Raw genomic sequence first — 23,792 nt, forward strand, 5'->3', positions numbered from 1 at the left:
GTTCAAACTACTGTACAATTGCACTCATTTCACATGCTAGCAAGGGTTTGCTCAAAATCCTTCAAGCCAAGTTTCAGCAGTATGTGAACTGAGAACTTCCAGATGTATTTAATACAAGCTGTGTTTTGAAGGGACAGAGGAACCAGAGATCAAATTGCCAACATTCACTGGATCATGGAGCAAACAAGGGAATTTCAGAAAAATATTTACTTCTCTTCATTGACTATGCTAAAACCTTTGACTGTGTGAGTCACAACAAAGTGTGAAAAATTGTTAGAGATGGGACTACTAGATCACCTTATCTATCTCCTGAGAAACCCATTGCAGGACAGAAACAACAGTTGGAATGAACATGGAATAATTGGTTCCAAATTAGGAAGAATGCATGCCAAGGTTGTAGATTGTCATCCTACTTATTTAATTTGTATACAGAATACATCATGTGAAACGCTGGGCTGGATGAATCCCAAACTGGAATTAAGATTGCTGGGAGAAATAGCAACAACCTCAAACATGCAGATGATACCACTCTAATGGCAGAAAGTGAAGAGGAACTAAAGAGTCTCTTGATGGTGAAAGAGGAGAGTGAAAAAGTTGACTTAAAATTCAACATTAAGAAAAACTAAGATCGTGGCACATAGAAGGTGAAAAAGTAGAAACAGTGATACATTTTATTTTCTTAGGCTCCAGAATCACTGCAGTGACTGCAGCAGTAAAATTTAAGGGTGCTTGCTCCTTGGAAGGAAAGATATGACAAACCTAGATAATGTATTAAAAAGCAGAGGCATCACTTTGCAGAGAAAGTTCCATACAGTGAAAGCTATGGTTTTTCCCATAAGTAATCATGTATGGATACAAGAGTTGGAGTATAGAGAAAGCTGATCCCTGAAGAGTTGGTGCTTTTGAACTGTGGTGTTGGAGAAGATTCTTGAGAGTCCCTTGGACAACAAGGAGTTCAAAGCAGTCAATCCTAAAGGAAATCAGTCCTTAATATTCATTGGAAGGTCTGATGCTGAAGCTGAAGCTCCAATACTTTGGCCACCTGATGCAAAGAGCCGACTCATTGGGAAAGACCCTGAGGCTGGGAAAGATTGAAGGCAAAAGAGGAAGAGGACGACAGAGGATGAGATGTCTGGATGGCATCACTCACTCAGTGGAAATGGATTTGAGGAAACTCTGGGAGACAGTGGAAGACAGAGAAGCCTGGCGTGCTGCAGTCCATGGGGTTGCAAAGAGCCAGAACAGCAACAACAACAAAGAACTTAGCTCTGGGCACTAGGTGGGCTCATTGCTACTGGAGGGTTGGTCACTTCTTCTATGCTCTTTCAGGTGATAGAGCAAGGCTGTATATGTGCATATATCAACCTATGTATATGCATGTATTTATAAGTGATTCTATGTAAGCTGATCTCAGTTCCTATATTGTTCTGCAAATGCCTGTTCCTTCAGATTTTGAGGTGGTAATTTGCCCTGCAATTGCATTCCTCTGATAGATTAAGCAAATTCGTTTATATTCAGTTTATTTAGTTGTTTTTGTTTAAGGACCGAAATGATGACTTCCAAGTCCTTTATAAGTTAGAGATTTGGTTTGATTTTTTACACTCAATGATCTTTTGATGAATTGAGGTATTTTTAATGAAGCTTGAATTATCAAATTTTTATTCTTTTGGGGTATTACTTTTTCATCTTGTTTAAGAAATCTTTGGCTTTCCAAGGTTATGAAGCCATTTTTCTAAGTTCTTATCTAACTACTTAATTTTTTATCTTTCACTTTGATCTATAATCCATCTGAGATTGATTTTTATGTGTGGTAGAGGTGAAGTTTAGGATTCATTTTTCCCCAAGTGGATTTCCAATTGATTTAGCACCATTTGCTGAAAAGTCCTTCCTTTCTCTACTGCACTGGATTGGCACCTTGATTGAAAATTAGCTGGTGATTTATTTAGACTGTTTCTAGACTCTTAATTTTGCTTCAGTGGTCTATTTGTTTATCATTGTATCAGCATCACAGTGTTAAATTACAAAAGCTTTATACTAAGTCTTGATATTTGGTTCTGTAGTGTCAATATTTAGTAGTAGAACTCTTTTAATTTTGTTTTTCATCAAAGCGGTCTTCTCTATCCTTGCTCCTTTCAATTTCTATAAAAAAAATTAGAATTAGTTTGTTAAATTTCACAAAAATGTCTGCTGAAATTTTGAATGGGACTGTGTTGAATCTATAAATCTAATTTCTTAAAGATATTGATTCTCTCAGTCCATGAATATGGTATATCCCTCTGTTTAGTCTGTTCTTTTCAAATTTGCTTAGTTTTTTCTGTACTGATTTTACATCTATCTCAGTAAATTAATTCCCAGGTAGTTGATATTTTTGGCTCATTATAAATTATTTTTAAAGTTCATTTGACATGGGTTTTTGTCAGTACATAGAATAAAAGCTGATTTTTATATTTTTCTTTTAATTAGTTACCTTGCTAATTTAAGTCTAATAGTTTGATCTTTAAAATTTTTCCATGTATTGGGTTGGTCAAAATTTCCTTTGGTTTTTAAGTAAAAGACACATTTTTCATTTCCACCAAGAACTTTCTTGAACAATGTATTTGTGATTTTGTTCCACTATCTTCTGCTACTTTTCAGACAACTTCATAATTTCATCTTCTGAAAACTTTGTATCTTTTTGGGCAAAAAACTGTTCCAGATGTCTTTTACAGTCTTCCAGGGAATTGAAATGTTTTCCATTAAGAGAATTTTGTAAAGAACAAAGTAGGTGCAATGTCTGGTGCATATGGTGGACGAATCAGAACTTCCCACCCAAGCTGTAACAGGTTTTGCCTGGTCATCAAAGAAACATGTTGTTTTTGCATTATCCCAATTGAAGATTATGCATTTTCTGTTGACTAATTCGATGGTTTCCGTTGAGTGCAACTTTCAGCTGGTCTAATTGGGAGTGGTACTTGCTGGAATCAATCATTTGGTTTTCTGGAAGCAGCTCATAATAGAGGACTCTCTTCCAATCCTACCATATACACAACTTCACCTTCTTTGGAAAAAGACTGGCTTTTTGTGTGATTGGTGGTGGTTCATATCACTTGCCCCACAATCTCTTCCATTCCACATTATTGTGCAGTATTTACTTTTCATCACTCAACAATTTATTTGAAGAACAGAACATTTTGGTTATATTTCAGTAGAGAATCATGCACAGAAATATAGTCAAGAAGATTTTTTTTCACTTAACTTATTTGGAACCCAAACATCAAAGTGATTACCATAACCAAGCTGATGGGAATGATTGTCAGCGCTTGATTTGGGTATTTTGAGTCTGTTAGCTATCTTCCATGTGCTATGCCCTGTGCTTAGTCACTCAGTAGTGTCCAACTCTTTGCAACCCCATGGACTGTAGCCTGCTAGGCTCTTCTGTCTATCGGGATTCTCCAGGCAAGAATATTGAAGTGGGTTGCCATGCCTCGTCCAGGGGATTTTCCCAACCCAGGGATCAAAGACAGGTCTCCTACAGTGTAGGCGGATTCTTTACCATCTGAGCCACCAGCTATTATATTGCTTGTTCTCAATTAATGTCTCGAATTTGATCCCTATCAACTTCAATTGAGTTACTTGACCGTGGAGCTTCATCCAGGGAGAAATCTCCAGCATTATCTGTGAATAATGACAGTTACAGTTCTTCTTTTGCAGCCCTTGTTGCTTTTCCTTTGCTTTTTGCAGTGACAGACTTCTATCATGTTGAATAAAGTAGGCATTCTTATTTTATTCTCAATATCAGAGGGTAAAACACACTCTTTCAACTTTAAGTAAGACATTGACTGTGTAGTCTTTTTATAGGTAATACAATTGATTACATTATACTAATCAATGATAAGCAATATGTAACAAGAAATTACTTTTCATTCCTAATTTAATAAAATTATACATACACATTTATGTATTATGGATATGTATATATACATATAACGAGTTCTACATTTTTATCAAATGTCGTTCTGTTGGGTTTTTCTCCTTATTTAGTTAATGTGAAATCAATTAGTTGGTTTCATATTTTTAAAAAATTTACACTCATGGATTAAATTCAATTTAATCACAATATTTATATTCTATATAGGGCTTCCCTGGTGGCTCAGAGGGTAAAGTGTCCGCTTGCAATGCGGGAGACCTGGGTTCGATCCCTGGGTCAGGAAGATCCTCTGGAGAAGGAAATGGCAACCCACTCCAGTACTATTGCCTGGAAAATCCCATGGACAGAGAAGCCTGGTAGGTTACAGTCCATGGGGTCGCAAAGAGTCGGACACGACTGAGCGACTTCACTTCACATAGTTTGATTTACTCACTTTTTGTAGATGTTTCACATCTATGTTTTGGGAGAAATTCACTGCAGTTTTCCTTTCTTGCAAAATTCTCACCAAGTACTGATATCAAGGCTATGTGAGCCTCATAAAATATTTAGAAAGTATACATTCTCTTATAGGTTTCTGGAAAAGTTTGCAAAAAATTGATATTAAATATTTGAAAGAATTTACAAATGAAATCATCTGGTTCTGGAGATTTCTTTGTGAAAAGGTTTCAATTACAGACTGTAGTAGACTATAGCTATAGGAGCATTTAGATTTTGTTTCTTAATTTGCCATTTCTGGAAAACTGGATTTTTAAAGAATTTTTCTCATTTAATCTTAGTATCCTTTTAATTTATGTAGGATCTCTAGGGAAGACCTTTGTTTAGCTCTTAAATTTGACAATTTATGTCTTCTCTCTTTATTCAACTTGATCAAATTTTCCAGAGATTTATTAACTTGATTAGCTTTTCCAGATATCAATTTTTGCCTTTTAAAAATTCTTAATTTTTTATCTTATATTTTATTTATTTCTACTTTTTTTTCTTTCTCAAGTCCTCTCTTCTAATTTTTTGAACTTTAACTTTGTCTTTCTTTCTTCTTCTTTATTTTCTGTTTGACTTCCTGATTTAGGTTGACAAATCAATTTTGTACACCATCAGAGGCCTAGTCTGTAATGGCCTGATAAATCATTTCTGAAATTCTGTTTTACAATCATAGTAGTGGTTAACTATAGGATATAGTCATTAAAACAAGCTAAAATATTAGAATTCATAATCATAATCAAATAAATTGTTAGTCATAATGCATAATCATTTTTAGTTAATAATATACTATAAATATTTTTTCACAATACATTAAATTTCATAGCACAATTTTTAATGGCTACATAGTGTTATAGTGCAAGATCAAAGTATGTTTTCTGTTACATTAATAATTAATTTTATGTTGTTGGATAAGTCAGTTGTTTCTAATTTTTACTACTGATCCATTGCTGCTGCTGCTAAGTCACTTCAGTCATGTCCGACCCTGTGTGACCCCATAGACAGGAGCCTACCAGGCTCCCCTGTCCCTGGGATTCTCCAAGCAAGAACATTGGAGTAGGTTGCCACTTCCTTTTCCAATGCAGGAAAGTGAAAAGTGAAAGTGAAGTCTCTCAGTCGTGTCTGACTCTTCGTGACATCATGGACTGCAGCCTACCGGGCTCCTCCGTCTGTGGAATTTTCCAGGCAAGAGTACTGGAGTAGGGTACAATTGCCTTCTCCTTCTTCACTAATTGTACTCTAATTTTATTAGTAGATATACTCCTGAAAATTATATGGATCTAATTTTTGTGACTTAATGGTTATTGTGGAGAGAACAAGTATGGTAATTTACTGTGTTAAAAGGAATAATTTGTTTTCTAAAATATTTGCCCCCCAAATCTAATGTTTACAGAATAGTTTGACTTAAAGTTGGCTGATATCTGTGATGTCATGCTGTTCACTTAATTTAGCAGTTTTTTCCTCACTCTCTAACACAACCATATGCACTAATTTATAATTTTGGATTTGGCACATTTACCTCATGTAACAATAGGTTATTAGATAATGCTATACTAAGGGGTATGGAATAGCCACCCTATTACCTGAAATAGGCTGGCCAGGACCACTGAAGGGTTAACTACAGATTATAAAGTGCTTCAGAAATGAAAAATGTTCTACCAATGCCAAGGTTATTAAGGCACTTAACAGCACATATCAGAAAGTGGAAAATTTTCTGCCAAGGCATCAAATCCTCAAATTTCAATTTAATTCAACAAATACTTATTGAATACGTATGATTAGAGGACTTGTAAAGGTCAATTTTCATTCTGATCCCAACGAAGGGCAATGCCAAAGAATGTTCAAACGACTGCACAATTGCACTCATTTTGCATGCTAGCAAGGCAATGCTCAAACCTTCAAGTGAAGTTTCAGCGGTTGAATTCCAGATGTACAAGCTGGATTTAAAAAAGGCAGAGGAACCAGAGATCAAATTGACAACATCTGCTGGATCGTAGAAAAAGTAAGGCAAGTCCATAAAAATATCTACTTCTCCTTCATTGACTACACTAAAGCCTTTGACTGTGTGGATCACAACAAACTGTGGAAAATTCTTCAAGAGATGGGAATAACAGACCACCTTACCTGACTCTTGAGAAATCTGTGTGCAGGTCAAGAAGCAACAGTTAGAACTGGACATGGAACAGACTGGTTCAAAAGTGGGAAAGGGGTGTGTCAAGGCTGTATATTGTCACCCCGCTTATTTAACTTATATGCAGAGTACAACTTGCAAAATGCTGGGCTGGATGAAGCACAAGCTGGAATGAAGATTGTCAGGAGAAATATCAACAACCTCAGATATACAGATGATACCACTCTAATGACAGAAAGCAAAGTAGAACTAAAGAGCCTCTTGATGATGGTGAAAGGGAGAGTGAAAAAGCTGGCTTCAAATTCAAAATTCAAAAAACTAAGTTTATGGCATCCAGGCCCATCACTTCATGGCAAATAGATGGGGAAACAGTGACAAAATTTAATTTTGGGGCTCCAAAATCACTGCAGGTGGTAACTGCAGCCATGAAGTTAAAAGACACTTGACTTTTAACCATGACCAAACTAGACAGTGCATTAAAAAGCAGACACATTACTTTGCCAGCAAAGGTTCATATAGTCAAAGCTATGGTTTTCCCAGGAGTCATGTACAGGAATGAGATTTGGACTGCAGAGAAAGATGAGCACCGAAGCACTGGTGTTTTTGAATTGTGGTGCTGGAGAAGACTCTTGAGAGTCCCTTGGGCTGCAAGGAGGTCAAATCAGTCAATCTTGAATGAAATCCACCCTGAATATTCTTTGGAAAGATTGCTAAAGCTCCAATACTTTATCCACCTGATGTGAAGAGGTGACTTATTGAAAAAGATCCTTATGCTGGGAAAGATAGAAGGTAAGAAAAGAAAGTGTTGACAGAGAATGAGATGGTTGAATGGCATCACCAGCTCAATGGACCTGAATTTGAGCAAGCTCTGGGGGATAGTTCATGGGGTTCTCTAAGCAAGAATACTGAAGTTGTTTGCAATTCCCTTCTCCAGTGGACCACATTTTGTCAGAACTCTCCACTATGACTTGTCTGTCTTGGGTGGCCCTACACAGCATGGCTCATAGTTTCACTGAGTTAGACAAAGAGGTGGTCCATGTGATCAATTTGATTAGTTTTCTGTGATTGTGGTTTTCATTCTGTCTGCCCTCTGAAAGATAAGGATAAGAGGCTTATGGTGGTGATGGTCTAGTGGGTAAATTGTGTCTGACTCTTGTGATACAGTGGAGCCTGCCAGGCTCCTCTGTTCATGGGATTCTCCAGGCAAGAATACTGGGTGGGTTGCCATTTCCTTCTTCAGGAGATCTTCCTGACCCAGAAATCAAACTGGGTTTCCTGCATTGCAGGCAGATGATTTACCAACTGAGCTATAAGGGAAGCCTTATGGAATAGGCTTATGGAAGTATACTAACTGTGGGGAAATCTGGGTCTTGTTCTGATGGGTGGAGCCATGCTCAGTAAATCTTTAATCCAATTTTCTGCTGATGGGCAGAGCTGTGTTCCCTCCCTATTGTTTGACATGAGACCAAACTATGGTGGAGGTAATGAAGATAATGGTGACCTCCTTCAAAAGGTCCTGTGCACCCACTGTTGCGCTCAGTACCCCCGACCCTGCAGCAGGCCACTGCTGACCCATGCCTCCACCGGAGACTCCTGGCCACCCCCGGGCAAGTCTGGGTCAGTCTCTCCTGAGATCACTGTTCCTTTCTCCTGGCTCCTGGGGCACACAAGGTTTTGTTTGTGCCCTCCAAGAATCTGTTTCCCCAGTCCTGTGTAATCAAATCCCACTGGCCTCCAAAGTCAAATTCCCTGGGGGTTCTCAGTCCCTTTGTTAGATCCCCAGATTGGGAAATCTGTTGTGGGTCCTAGAACTTTCTTAACAGTGTGAGAATTTATTTGGTATAATTGTTCTGCACATTGTGGGTCATCTGCTTGGCAGCTCTATGGTGGGGTTAATGGCAACCTCCTCCAAGAGGGCTTAGCCACACACTGTGTGACCCAGGTCTGCAGCACCCAGAGCCCCTGCCCCTATAGCAGGCCACTGCTGACCTATACCTCTGCAGGAGACACTCAAACACAGTTGTGGCTCAGTCTCTGTGGGGTCTCTGGGTCCTGGTGCATACAAGGTTTTGTTTGAGCCCTCTGGAAATCTCTGGCAGGTATGGGGTTTGATTCTAAATGAGATTTCATCCCTCCTACTATCTTGCTAGGGCTTCTCCTTTGCCCTTGGATGTGGGGTATCTTTTATTGGTGGGATCCAACATTATCTTGTTGATAGTTGTTCAGCAGCGAGTTGTAATTTGGAGTTCTCACAGGGGAAGATGAGTGCACATCCTTCTCCTCTGCCATCTTGCCAGATAATAGATGGGGAAACAATGGAAACAGTGAGAGATTTTATTTTCTTGGGCTCCAAAATCATTGCAGATGGTGAGTGAAGCCATGAAATTAAGACACTTGCTCCTTGAAAGAAAAGCTATGACCAACCTAGACAGCATATTAAAAAGCAGAGACATTGCCAACAAAGGTCCATCTAGTCAAAGCTATGGTTTTTCCAGTAGTCATGTATGGATGTAAGAGTTAGACTATAAAGAAAGCTGAGCACTGAAGAATTGATGCTTTTGAGCTGTGGTGTTGGAGAAGACTCTTGAGAGTCCCTTGGACTGCAAGGAAATCAAGCCAGTCAATTCTAAAGAAAATCAGTCCTGAATATTCATTGGAAGGACTGATGTTGCAGCTGAAACCCCAATACTTTGGCCACCTGATGTGAAGAACTGACTCCTTGTAAAAGACCCTGATGCTGGGAAAGATTGGAGGCAGGAGGAGAAGGGGACAACAGAGGATGAGATGGTTGGATCGCATCACTACTCGACGGACATGAGTTTGAGCAAGCGCTGGTAGTTGGTGATGGACAGGGAAGCCTGGCGTGCTGCAGTCCATGGGGTTGCAAAGAGTCAGACATGTCTGAGCAATTAAACTGAACTGATCTGGGGGATAATGAAGGACAGGGAAGCTCGGCATGCTGCAGACCATGGGCAGCAAAGAGTTGGACATGACTTAGCTACTGAGCAACAACATATGATTTTCAAAATTTGTAGACAAAAATGAAAAAAACTTATTCCTCTCTTTAAGAGGTTTACTGTTTTAGTGCCTGGATAGACAGACACACAGCTCATTATTATAGGGGGTACATCTGAAAAGTTCCTCAAAGAAGTAGAAACAGTGCTATGGATGTCAGAGTTGGAAGGTACTTCCAACTGGAGTTAATTAGAGATTGAGTCATGGTTGAGGAGGTGTTTGATCTGGTCCTTGAAGGATGGTAACTTGTTGACAGAGCAGATACTGGGGAAAGGGCATTTTAAGCAGAGGAAACTACAGATTAAGTGGTGGAAAAGGCATTTTATAGAAAATGGAAGTTTATCAATTTGGTGCATATTGAGCAATGATTGTGCTGAGAAAGTAGGATGGGGTCAGATTATAGAAGACCTTTATTACTGAGCTAAGGAGGCAGTTGTGAGCTGTTGATGGCTTTTGATAAAAGCAAGAAAGGAGGCTGACACACAGGGCATGACTGGACATAAAAAGTAGACACTCAGTAATATTTGTGGAGTCATCCAACAGGTTACACTTTCTTAGGAACAGTCAAATGCTGACCGTGGATTTTTTAAGTGAGTTCCTCTTTGCATTCAAGTCAATGGTCAAGTTTCTGCGAAGAGCCAGCTTGTGTTAACGACATCTGCCCTATCCTTGCAGAAATACCTCTATTTCTCCTGTCTTCACCCTCCCATCTTGGTCTCCCGCCAGACTCGCTCAGCTGTCCCCTGACCCTCTCAGAATCAAAACCACTTTCCCGTTCACTCTCGTGCTGGCATCTCTAGTTGGGTTGCTTTCCTTGTCTTACTGATTCTGGCTTCTATTATTTCCCTCCAGATAATGGAGAGGTAGCTGTACCCCTGAACTTCTTGATTCTTTTTTTTTTTAAGTTTTCAAAGCTTAACATGAATCATGGTAGAGAATAGTGAGAAGTACGAGTGAACAAAAACAAAGCCCTGTGGGAACAGAGAGAAGAAGAGAGATCTTTAAAGCAAGTTTAAAAATAGCTATTAAGGAAGATAATATCTCTGCCTCAGCTTCTTCCTGTGTCACAAGGATGGGGAAAATGTCTGTTGCATGGGTTGTTAAAAAGTGTTAAATGAGTTCATATTTTTAGAAAATGGTTAGGCAAGTGACATGTACATGGATACCACTCGGTAAAGTTTCCCTTAAACAGAAAGATGAACATTTAACAGGTATCTTAAAATAATTTTAACATGGAAAAACAAGTTTGCTTTTTCTACTATCCTTATTCTTATTCTACTTTCCCAGATTCCTCAAGTATTTGTAGCCTTGAGAAAACATACCAAAACCTCTGTGTAGAGATCATCTTCTCTCCCAGAAACCAGCTAGTAGAAGGAAAGTCAAGTAGCAAGTGAAGAGACAACCATCTAAACCAATTATGTACTGAAATCTCTCCTGCTTAACTCCAAATATCATTAACTACTTCTTATATGTGAAGAATGGGATGTAGCGCTTGTAAAAAAAATAACTAGAGTGGGAAGACCAGCAGGGGGAGCGCTCATGCCCTGTGATGACAGAAAACCCAACAAGAAGGAGCAAGACTTCTCTTTCCTCCTAAGGACTCAGCCAATGAAAGCCATGGTCCCTTTGTTTACTCCAGCTTTTCCACCTTCCTTTCCCTCTACAGCTCCATTTTTGCTGGGGACTTGAACGTGGTTTGCCATGTTTGCAGACCCCAAACTGCAATCCTCTGCTGATCCTGAGTAAAATTGATTTTGCTGGAGAAATATCTGGCAACCTGTTTTAGGTCAACACTTTGTACATATTTTATCTGATAAGACTCTCATGTCTCTCACTCGGCCAATTTCACTCATAATAGCTGGGATCAGTGGTTCTCAATCAAGAGCACTTTGTCCCCCAGGGAATATTTGGCAATGTCTGCAGACTTTTTTGTTTAGCAAAACCAGGGGATGCTACTCATAGGTATAGCCCAGAGAGGCAGCTAACCATCCTACAATACACAAGATGGCCCTCCACACACACAAAAGCATAAGAACACAACTAGGTGTTCCAGTTGTGTCCAACTCTTTGTGACCCCAGGACTGCAATGCCAGGCCTCCCTGTCCCTCACCATCTCCCAGACTACTGAAGATAAAGGGCCAAGGTTGAGAAAATCTGGGTCATATTGAGAGGGGCTACCCTTCAGTGCCAGCTGAGAGTGAAGCTTTGAGGAGATGGTGCTACAGGGTTAGCAGGTGGAAAAGCAAGTTGACTACCCCACACACCTGAGTGGAGGATTCTGGACCCGGGCAGGTAGGAGGATCCTGAGATCCGGGAGAATTGCTGGCAATTGGAGTCTGCAACAAATTTTGTTTATTTGTCAATTTGGTCAAGGCAGTAGGAACAGGATATTCAGGGGCTCACATGGCTGTAGGGCAGGGCTTGGGTGAATATCTGCTGTGGTGTATATCCTCTGATGGGGGCCCTTCCAATAGGTATGAATAGTGACCTGGCGCAGGGGGGAGCATCTAGCCCTGATTGTTCGGCCTTTGTGGGCACATTGCAATAAAGTCAAGAGAGCAAGGACAAAAGATGACCTAGAACCAGAATCATTTAGAATATTTGCAATAAGAAAGATATGAGTGGTGGTATATATATGTGCAAAATTCTTTGACATTTCCTTCAACAAAGAGCCTCTTTTCCTACTCTTTGAGTTTGGGTTGGGCTTGGTTAGTCACTTCTAGTGATGGGCTAAAGAAGGATGCATGGTATATGACGTCCATGGCTGGGTTACAATGTTCGTGGTCTCTGACTTGTTCTCTCTTTTTGGATCACTTTCTCTGGGGGAAGCCAGCTATTGTGCCATGGGAATGCTCAAGGATCCTTATGAAGAGGTTTGAGGCTAGAAACTGAGGCCAACAGCCATGTAAGTAAACCATCTTGAAGCAGGTCCTTGGTCCCGCACAAATGCTCAGATGACTAATTGAGAGTGCATGGGAGACCCTGGGTCAGCGTCCCCAGGTGAGCTGCTCTTAGATTCATGGTCTTCGGGGACTTCCCTGGTGGCCTAGTGGTTAAGAATCCATTCTTCCACTGCAGGGGGCTACAGGTTTGATTTCTGGTTGGGGAACTAGGATCCCACCTAACCAAAAACAAATAAAGTGTATATATATATAATTCTTTTAAAAAATCCCTCACTTTCAGAAACTGTGTAATAATACCTTCTCATTGCTTTCAGGTGGCAGACTTTGAGATAATTCTTTAAGTATCAATATATACGTAACACATACATATTTAGGAGTGAGTTTTTTCATTAAGAACAGTTTGCAGGAGGTTTAGGTATAGATTTTAAGGGGAAGGAGCTTCATTGCCTCTTCATTGTAGAGAATTTTGATTCAGAACTGTGTGATTAGGAATATGGACTTGTGAGTAGACTGCCATAATTCCAGTGCTGACTCTCACTTACTGGCTTGTGATCCTGGGCAACTTAACCTCTTGGGATTTAGCTTCCTTGTTTTTAAAACAAAGATAATGATTAATAGCTGGAAAGTGTTTATAAGAGTATCTGGGAAATAGTGGGAAATAAACATTAGCTGCTATTATTATTGTGTCTGTAGTTGTATCACCTTACACTTAGATGGTGATTCACATTTATAAAATACTCTGCATAAGTTATTGGAAAGTTTGGAGCCTGGGTCAGAAAGGGTTCAATGAATGAATTCTCAAATTCAGCATAATGTGGACCTTGTCATACACAGTCCTCAAGCTGATCTTGAGCACAACACTCAAAGCCAACTGTGTTAGGACCATGGTGGTGGCCGCTTGTTAAATATTTTTAGAAGAACAACTTCAAGTATATTTGTGTGAGAGGCAAATAAAATGGTCATAAAACATTCATATTTTCACAGCTTGGCTCTTAGTGAATATTCTTTCTTCCGAACTCTTACAGAAAATTTATCTAACTTTAGTGCTAAGTAGGTTAACTTCTCAAAGAGACATGATCTCAAATGTCATGTCCCTTTACATACAATATATTTTTACCTGCTGGTTAATGTTGATAATGATGTTATATGGATTTAAAGTACAAATCTGATACAAATCTGGAACTCAAAATATAAAGTTGCAAAATAAAATTTAAATTTACAAAAACTCTTCGAAACCACCTTTCTATTTAAATGAGGAGTGTCAGCCCTGCTCCAGGCTATTTATTGTCTCTCTTTCTTGCACCTGTGAACTTTCAGAGTAAACCCATTGTCATGCACTAAATGCTTGTGTCCCTCCCACAATTCATATTTTGAAAACCTACCCCTCAACTAATGATATGAGGTGGCAGAGTCTTTGGGAGGTAAGCAGTGTTAGCTGGGCTCTCTTCCGAGGACACGATCAGAAGTCAGCTGTCTGCAGCTCACAAGAGGGTGCTCACCAGAACTCGACTGCGCGGCTGCCCTCCGCTCTCAGAGTGCCAGCCTCCAGAGCAGTGAGGAATAAACTTCTGGTGCCAATCGTTCATTCAGTTTATGGTATCTGTTATGCAACTGACTAAGATACCAGGCGTATTTACTAGACAGCATCACACTCGAGTAAATTGTGTGTCTAACGAGGAGAGAGTAAGGCAGAACAATCAATCACTTTGACTTTTGTTTTCTGTTTTTTTTTAGCCTAACCTTGAAATAGCATGATAAATGGAGAGAAATTTTAGAAAATTTTGTTGGAAAATTAAAATGTGAGAAAATATACCAAGAATATGTATTTCCTGCTTTGAAACAGAAATGGCAGATTTCCATCATGTTTAATAAAAATAGTAGATAAACAAAAATTAGAATAAGATAAAAGCATTTGAATTGCATGTACTTTTAAAATGTAGAAAAGAACCATACTGCTCAAGAGACATAGTAAATAAAAAAGACAACTTGGCACCTTTTATTGTGTGGGGAAGAAACTTACCTTGGCTAAAATGGACACTGTTTAGAAAATCAAAATACTACCTCTAATCACAGTGCATTTTGTATGGGTTTAACCTGTTTGCTTCAAAGATTTTACTGTAATTGTCACCAAGTCTCTGCATGACAGGCTGATGAATCCAAGAGATGAGGTGTTAAGGCAAAGAATATGACTTTATTTGGAAAGCTGTCTGACCGAGAGGATGGTAGACTCATAAGTAACCATCTTGTCAGGGTCTGGATGCCAGAACCTTCAAAGAGACAGAGAGACAGAGAGACAGAGAGAGACAGAGAGAGAGAGAAGCAATGAGAAACTAAAATGAAAGGGGCTTCAGTCTTGCAAAGCATCTCCAGAAAGGGCCAGCCTTTGGAAGGGGTGTATTTATCTCTTCTTTTGGTTGTATCTATTCTCCGGTGGGCAGGGTCAGATTATCTCTCTATGAGCTGAACAAAGAGTCTTTACTTTAACAGTCAGGCAGAGGGACAGGGTCCTATGAAGCAGTCCATTGTGTATAACTGTAGTAACAAAATCAAGAAAAGCAAGTCAATGAAACAGTTTCCAATATGGAGTTGGAATTGGCTTCTCCCTGCAAAATAATCAGTTTGACTATGTTTTGTCATTTTTACTAGGATAAATCCTTAAGCAATTGCATTTTGAATCTTTTCTTGATATAAAGTGCAAAAGTGATGGAAAGAAGAGAGAATACTATTTGGGGAAAAATGTTCTCCATTTTGTACAAAAATTTTTTTTGAAACAAATTAATATATTTTGTTTTTCTATTAATATAAATATGTATAATAATATTTTCAACTTTATAGGGTTGTTATCAAGATGAGTTGTCATTATGAGTTAATATTAATAAAGAATTTAGAAAAGTGCCTTACTCATAATGCATGGTATATAAGATCTAGTTAAGTGTAAATAAGATAATTTTTAGGATGCAATCATTTAGGGTAGAAATAAATGTTAGTGATAGTGTGGCATGAGATAGGTCACCAGAGGTGGGATAGGAGCACACCAGGCACCCAAACGTTCCTTTGTGTGATTACTTCTGTTTGCTTCTTATCAAATGAAGCTGACCCTAAGCATTCAGGCAGATCTGCAAGGTCTTCTGGGCAGATGGTGACAGGAGATGGTTTTTTAAGTGTTGAAAATTCTTTGATTTTCTTTCCACTGTTAGGGCTTTACCCCTCCTTGCTTGGTTCTCAGAGACTTGTTCAGATTTTTCTTTATGGCTTTCTTGTTACATTTCTTTCATCAGAATTTTCCCTAGCCTTATATGTTGCTCTTTGAATTAGAAGAGCACAATTTTAACATAGTGTATCTCTCTGAAACATGTGCTCACACTCATGCACTCACAGGAATATCCCCTTGGTTGCTTGGCTGTCAGAATTCATTTATCCTCCAGGGTGATTATTCAGTTAAGGGGAGGTGGGGCTGAGTGCTCTGATACTCTCTTAAGTAGGCTTAAACTATCTGTGATGATCTCAACAACACCCATTTGCTTCAGGCTTTACAGTTAAAAAAAAAAAAGACTTTTTGGAAATGGTCTCGTTTGATTCTCATAACAATCCTATAAGCATTATTATTATTATTCACTGTTTATCTGATGAGGAAACTGAGTCTCTGACATTGAATAATGTAGCCCAATTTCATCACTATACATAGAGCTGAGAGTTTCCAGACCTAAACTTTTTCCCAACTTGCTTTCAGCCTATTACTAAAACCAGAATCAAGGCAAAAAATCAAGATGTTTAGCAGTTGTTTGTTTTCTTCCTTTTCTCTCTCTTTCTTTTTATGTTTCACCCTCTCTCCATAGTTGCTTAAAACAACAAGTTTGAACAACACTTAGCCACATGTTAATGGCTTTTGCTTGAGTATTTTATATCTTATGGGAGGCAGAATTCTGTATCCTATAATTCCCATTCTCTAGTTTTCCAATCATGTAGTTGACTACTTACTGCTAGACAGGGACTCTGCTGATGTAATTAAGGTTACTAATCAGTAGACTTTAAAGTAGGGAGATTATCTTGGGTTTTTGAGAGCCCATTTTGAGGCCTGAGTCCTTTGGAAGTCAGAGAGGACATAGAAGAGAAAGCCAGAGGAATTCAAAGTGTGTTGACTCCTATGTTGCTGCTGGCTTTAAGGTGGAGGAGGCTGTGTGGGAAGTCAGAGGAGTCCTGCCAAAATCCAGTGAGTTTGACATAGAATGCTGAACCCCATATGAGAAATGCAGCCCTGCCTGGTCATTGCTGTTGCTCATTTGCTTAGTCATGTCCGACCCTTTGCAACCCCATGAACCGCAGCATGCCAGGCTTCCCTGTCCTTTGCTATCTCCTGGAGTTCATGCAAATTCATGTCCACTGAGTCAGTGATGCCATCCAACCATCTCATCCTCTGTCACCCCCTTCTCCTCCTGCTCGCCATCATTCCCAGCATCAGGATCTTTTCCAATGAATTTGGTACCTTGGTTTTAGCCTCACCAGACTCTGGACAGAGAATCCAGCCACACTGCTAGAACTTTGGCCTATAGAATTGCAAGGTAATAACCGAGCATTGCTTTAAAATGTTAAATATGTGATAATTTGTTATGTAACCATAGATAACTAACACCTTGTACTTTTGAAGTCTATATAATTCAAAAGAGAATATGTGATATTTTTATTTACTCTATTCTCGGCCCCACTGGACCCTGACATGAGAAAGTAGTAACAATCTCCATTCATCACTGTCAAAAAACACATGGTTCCAGGGGATTCTAAGTGACTTCTGCACATCTCATCAAGGGTACTTTACTACTGCCTAAGGATCAATAACATTGCTCTACCTTGTAAATAAAAGGAGTCTGAATCACTTCAAGAGGTTGTGCATTTGGGTGATTCCAATAGTGATAATGTCATCTGCCAAGATGCCTACATGCATTTCATCAACCTACTGGCCAAGGCCACATAATTCTCACCATAGGAACTCTGAGATCTTTTTTCCTTTTGTATGATTCTAACTGACCTCTTGGCAGTTGACAAATCCCTGCCTCCTTCATAGGGTTAGAAAAAAACACAACCAGAACCTACGCCTCATCTGCTGGGCATTTTGTGTGGACCAATGAATTCTCTCTCCAGATATTATAGACTGAACTGTGTCCCTCAAAAATTCACATGTTGAAGCCCTAAATCCCATTACATCAGAATGTGACATTGTGTGAAACAGGGTCATTGAAGTGGTAATAGATAAAAATGAGATGATGTTGGGAAAGTGTAGACCATCCCCAGGCCAATTTTCCTGGTATCCTTATAAAAAGGGGAAAATTAGAAACAGATACACACACACACAGGGAGAATGCTGTGTGGAAATAAAGACAGAGATTGTATTTTGCAAATACTTTTTTAGAGCAGTTTTAGGTTTATAGCAAAAAGAATAGTAAGGCACAGAGATTTTTTGGCAGCAGAAGTCAAAGAATATCAAGCATGCCAGAAAGCCACCAAAAGCTAGAAGAGAAACCTGGAACAGATCTTCCCTCACTGTCCTTAGAAGAAACCAACTCTTCCAACACTCTGATCATTGACAACACCAGATCTCCCAGAACTCTGAGACTATATATTCCTTTTCTGTAAGCTACTTGGTTTGTGGTACTTTGTCATGGTAGCCCTCACAAATCAAAATATCAAGTGGTATAGAAACTATCTCCAGACCAGCCCTACTTATAGCTAAAGAGGGGAGAGTAATCTGTCCCACAGGCTTGTGTCAGTCTAGTTGTAATTTTGACCTTAATGGCAAAACTTTTCTGATACTACCAAGAAGGTAAGCAATCTGTTGTCATCTCTAAACCTTTCACAGATTAGAGATTCCATCTCTAAACCTGCCCGTATGATCCTGTATTCATCAGATACCCTGAAGCCCCACATGGAGGTTACAGCACTGAAGATAAGTGCATGATCCATTGATTTGAGATGGGCCAAATGCTGAGATCCCCTTCATAGATCACAGTTTTGTCATGGTAAAGGGGTTTGCACAACTTGATAAAGCTATGAGACATGCCACCCAGGAAAGAAATGAGTAGTGGAGACTTCTGAGAAAATGTGGTCCATTGGATGAGGGAATGGCAAACCACTTTAGTAGTCTTGCTGGGAGAACCCCATGAACATGAACAATATGAAAAAGCAAAGAAGATATTACACCAGAAGATGAGTGTCCCAGGTCGGAAGGTGTCCAATATGCTACTTGGAAAGAGCAGAGGGCAATTATTAATAGTCTCAGGAAGGATGAAGTGGCTGAACCAAAGCAGAAACAATGCCCAGTTGTGGATGTACCTGGTGGTGAAAGCAAAGCCCGATGCTGTAAAGAACAACACTGCATAGGAACCTGGAATGTGAGGTCCATGAATCAAGGTAAATTGGAAGTGGCCAAGCAGGAGATGGCAAGAGTGAACATCAACATCTTTGGAATCAGTAAACTAAAATGGACAGGAAAGTACAAATTTAAATCATGTGACTATTGTATCTACTACTGTAGATAAGAATCCCTTAGAAGAAATGGAGTAGCCCTCAATAAACCAACAAAAGAGTCCAAAATGCAGTAGTTGGGTGCAGTTTCAAAAGTGACAGAATGATCTCAGTTCATTTCCAAGACAAACCACAACATCCAAGTCTATGCCCAAACCACTAACATCGAAGAAGCTGAAGTTGACCAGTTTTACAAAGACCTGCAAGACCTTCTAGAACTAACAGCAAAAATAATGTCCTTTTCATCACAGGGGATTGGAATGCAAAAGTAGGAAGTCAAGAGATACCTGGAGTAACAAGCAAATTTGGCTTTGGAGTACAAAATAAAACAGGTCACAGACTAACAGAGTTTTGTTAAGAGAATGTACTGGGCATAGTAAACACCCTGGAGGTGACACGGCAAACGTAGTGGAGGTGACAAATAGATTGAAAGGATTAGATCTGGTACCTAGAGTACCTGAAGAACTATGGACAGAGTATCATAAAATATACAGGAGGCAGTGACCAAAACCATCTCAAAGGAAAAGAAATGCAAGAAAGCAAAGCAGTTGTCTGAGGAAGATTTACAAACAGCTGAGGAAAGAGGAGAAGGGATAAAGGAAAAGATATACCCAACTGAGAGAGAGTTCCAGAGAATAAGAAGGCCAGGTGAGGAGGCCTTCTTCAAGAAATATGCAAATAAGTAGAGGAAAATAATAGAATGGGGAAGACTAGAGTTCTCTTCAAGAAAATTGGAGATACTAAGTGAACATTTCATGCAAAGATGGGCATGATAAAGAACAGAAACAGTAAGGACCTAACAGAGGCAAAAGAGATTAAGAAGAGGTGGCAGGAATAAACAGAAGAACTATACAAAAAGGGTCTTAAGACTTGGGTAACCACAATAGTGTGGTCACTCACCTAGAGCCAGACATCCTAGACTGTGAAGTCAAGTGGGCCTTAGAAAGTATTACAATGAACAAAGCTAGTGGAGGTGATGGAATTCCAGCTGAGCTATTTAAAATCCTAAAAGATGATGCTGTTAAAGTGATGCACTCAATATGTCAGCAAATTTGGAAAATTCAGCAGTGGCCATGGAACTGGAAAAGGTCAGTTTTTACTGCAATCCCAAAGAAGGACAACGCCAAAGAATGTTCCTTCTACCTGACAATTGCGCTCATTTCTCATGCTAGTAAGGTTATGCTCAAGATCCTTGAAGTTAGGCTTTAGCAGTTCATGAACTGAGAATTCCTGATGTACAAGCTGGGTTTAGAAAAGGCAAAGGAGCTAGAGATCAAATTGCTAACATTCATTGGATCATAGAGAAAGCAAGGGAATCCCTGAAAAAACCATTTACTTCTGCTTCATTGACTACACTAAAGCATTTGTCTGTATGCTCACAACAAACTGGAATATTCTTCAAGAGATGGGATTACCAGACCACCCTACCTGTCTCCTGAGAAACCTGTATGCCAATCAAGAAGCAACAATTAGAACCTTACATGGAACAACGAACTGGTTTAAAATTGGGAAAGGAGTACGTCAAGGTTGTATATTGTCACCCTGCTATTTAACTCATATACAAAGTGCATCATTCAAAATGTTGGGCTGGATTATCATAAACTGGAATCAAAATTGCCAGTAGAAATATCAGCAAACTCAGACATGCAGGTGACACCACCCTAATGGTAGAGAGTAAAGAGGACCTAAAGAGCCTCTTGATTAGGTGAAAGAGGAGAGTGAAAAGAGCTGACTTAAAACTCAACATTCAGAAAACTAAGATCATGGCATCTGGTCCCATCCCTTCATGGTAAATAAAAGGGGAGAAAATGGAAGCAGTGACAGATTTTATTTTCCTAGGCTCCAAAATCCCTGCGGACAGTAACTGCAGCCATGAAGTTAAAAGACGCTTGATCTTGGAAGGAAAGCTATGACAAACCTAGACAGCGTATTAAAAAGCAGAGATATCACTTTGCTGACAAAGGTCCATATAACCAAAGCTACGGTTTTTCCAGTAATCATGTATGGATGTGAGAGTTGGACCATAAAGAAGGCTGAGTGCCAAAAAACTGATGCTTTTGAATTGTTGTGCTGGAGAAGATTCTTGAGAGTCTGTTGGACTGAAAGGAGATGAATCCAGTCAATCGTAAAGGAAATCCACCCAGAATATTCATTGGAAGGATGCTGAAGCTCCAATATGTTAGCCACCTGATCTGAAGAGCTGACTCCTTGGAAAAGACCCTGATGCTGCAAAAGATTGAAGGCAAAAGGAGAAGAGGGCGGCAGAGTATGAGATGGTTAGATAGCATCACTGACTTACTGGACATGAATTTGAGCAAACTGTTGGAGGTAGTGAAAGACAGTGAAGCCTGGTGTTCTCTAGTTCATGGGGTCACAAAGAATCATACGCAACTTAATGACTGAACATCAAGAAATGCTGAGAAATATTTGATTATTTGTCATAAAAAGTATTAAATAAGATTACCAAAAGTATTTTCAAAGACATACCATAGTTTCATGAACAAACAATGGGAGGGAGTTTCAAAAGGGAGGGGGTATATGTATGTTGCTGCTGCTGCTGCTACGTCGCTTCAGTCGTACCCGACTCTGTGCGACCCCATAGACGGCAGCCCGTCAGGCTCTGCCATCCCTGAGATTCTCCAGGCAAGAACTCTGGAGTGGGTTGCCATTTCCTTCTCCAATGCATGAAAGTGAAAAGTGAAAGTGAAGTCACTCAGTCATGTCCGACTCTTCGCGACCCCATGGACTGAAGCCTACCAGGCTCCTCCATCCATGGGATTTTCCAGGCAAGAGTACTGGAGTGGGGTGCCGTTGCCTTCTCTGATATATGTATACCTATGGCTGATTCATGTTGAGGTTTGACAGAAAACAGCAAAATTCTGTAAAGCAATTCTCCTTCATCAATAAAAAATAAATACTTTTTTTTTAAGGCATTTTGTTCTGAAGTTAGCAAAATCAACTTATTGTTCATTTACATGAATATAAACATTTAGAGCAGGGAAAATACTCAGGACTAAGCTTTTACTAATTCTAATAGCTTTTTGTACCCAAGACAGAAAAGGTCGAGCATTGTGAAAGCATTTGTCTGTAAAACATTGCATAAACTTAGGAACAAATGTTGTTTTTCTTATCTACGTATTTAGTAACCCTAAAAGTTAATGTTTGAAGACAGAGAGCAAAAAGGAAAAATCTAAGATTTGGGAAACAGGTATTTCAGATCCAGTTTCTGACATTAAGGTCCATGGTTGTAACCTGCCTGGGTCCTGTATCTGCCTGATTCTTCATCTGTAAATGGAAATGGGTGGGCTGCCACTATATTCTTTCCCAGAATGTTATCATGAGATAACTCTGGAAGTTTGTTAAGTTCTATGAAAAATATATATCTTCCTAAAGAAATGTGAAAATTATTAGTATTTCTGTATGTGTGTGAAAACTCATCTGTCACTGTGATCTCTACATCACCTTTTTACTGGAATCATTTTCTATCAAGATTTGGTTAAAAAGAGGAAAGTGTGCAGGATGTAGGATAAGGGGAAGCAGTGAGTGAGACCTGTGTCAGTCCACCAAGATGGGAAGAGGACGAGGAAAGACAGCTTGACTATTACAAGGTCTCCATATAGTGCAAATATTGATATTATCAATACCTATGACATTTAGCAAAAATGCTGAGGTTGGGATGATTTTATGTATGTATGTATATGAATATACAAGTATCTATGTACACACACACACATTTTGAAGGTTCCTAGAATGACGTTTTATATAATAAGCACTTTATATACAACCTGAGCTATCAGGGAAGACCATATAAATACATGTATGTTTATATACACGAAAATGTTAGTCACTCAGTCATGTCCAACTCTTTGGGACCCCATGGACTGTAGCCCGCCAGGCTCCTCTGACCATTTTATATAAAGACTAAAGCAATATTGGAAAGACATACATGCAAATTTCCAGTTTGGAAAGATCTATCTTGCAATCTTCATCCTTACATTGATTAAATTGTGTTAAGAGATTCAGAGCCTTAAGAAACCCCTAAATACAGAATTGTGATGAGAAATGCAAGTAGAATAACTGGGGCAGGTTGATCTGAAACAGCTCATTATAAAATCTGACTCATTCTTCTAGATTATTTTCTCTGGAGTGTTTCTGACCTCCCACTCCTCATTCTGATGACCCCTGAGCAGAACTGATTCATTTCATGACCGTAAGCTTATCACATGATATTAGCTCGGAAATCACTTTCTGTTTCTCTCACATAGCAAGAGGTAGAAAAGACCTTGGCAGGGACAAATCCCTAACCCTCCTCAGCGCCAAGCAGAATGCAGGCAATGAGCCTATTTGATTCTGTTAATACATTGTGTTTACGCAGAACACTCACCTGTGCCTGTCTTCAATCAAGTTTTCACTTCTGCCTGTAGTCACTGGTCCTGCCTTCATTTCTCTGCCTTTTTCTGAGTTGAACTGTTATCCAGATCCTTGAGTAAAGCCTGGCAGTCAGTGTCTATGATGACATGCTGATTGAATAAATGAACTTCTACACAATTCGATGCTGTACTGTGTCTAGAAGTTCAATTCTATAATCAGCATTGTATTGAAATCCTATGTTGGCCACGTACTAGTTTTGTGATTACAGGTAAATCCCTCAATGCCAGTAAGGCTCATCTGTAATACAGACGTAACAGTACTTAGCTTACAGGGTTAGTTGAAGACTGAATCTTATATATAAAGTTATCCGTATGTATTTTGTATTGTCTTTTTAAGTTTGTGCCTAATAATTACAGGAATCATCTTTATTCACATATATATCTTCAGAACCTAGTCCAAAGCACCCTGCTTT

General features: G+C 39.3%; 1 pseudogene; it reads right to left on the reverse strand.

Annotated features, from left to right (window-relative positions):
• The window catches only part of LOC145521877 (tRNA (guanine(37)-N(1))-methyltransferase pseudogene), a 32,410-nt pseudogene extending 9,018 nt beyond the window's left edge, over nt 1–23,392 (reverse strand).
• Between the last annotated feature and the right edge of the window lie 400 nt (nt 23,393–23,792).

This window comes from Giraffa tippelskirchi, chromosome 9 (assembly GCF_054371585.1).
Source record: "Giraffa tippelskirchi isolate mGirTip1 chromosome 9, T2T-mGirTip1v1.2.pri, whole genome shotgun sequence".
NCBI lineage: Eukaryota > Metazoa > Chordata > Mammalia > Artiodactyla > Giraffidae > Giraffa > Giraffa tippelskirchi.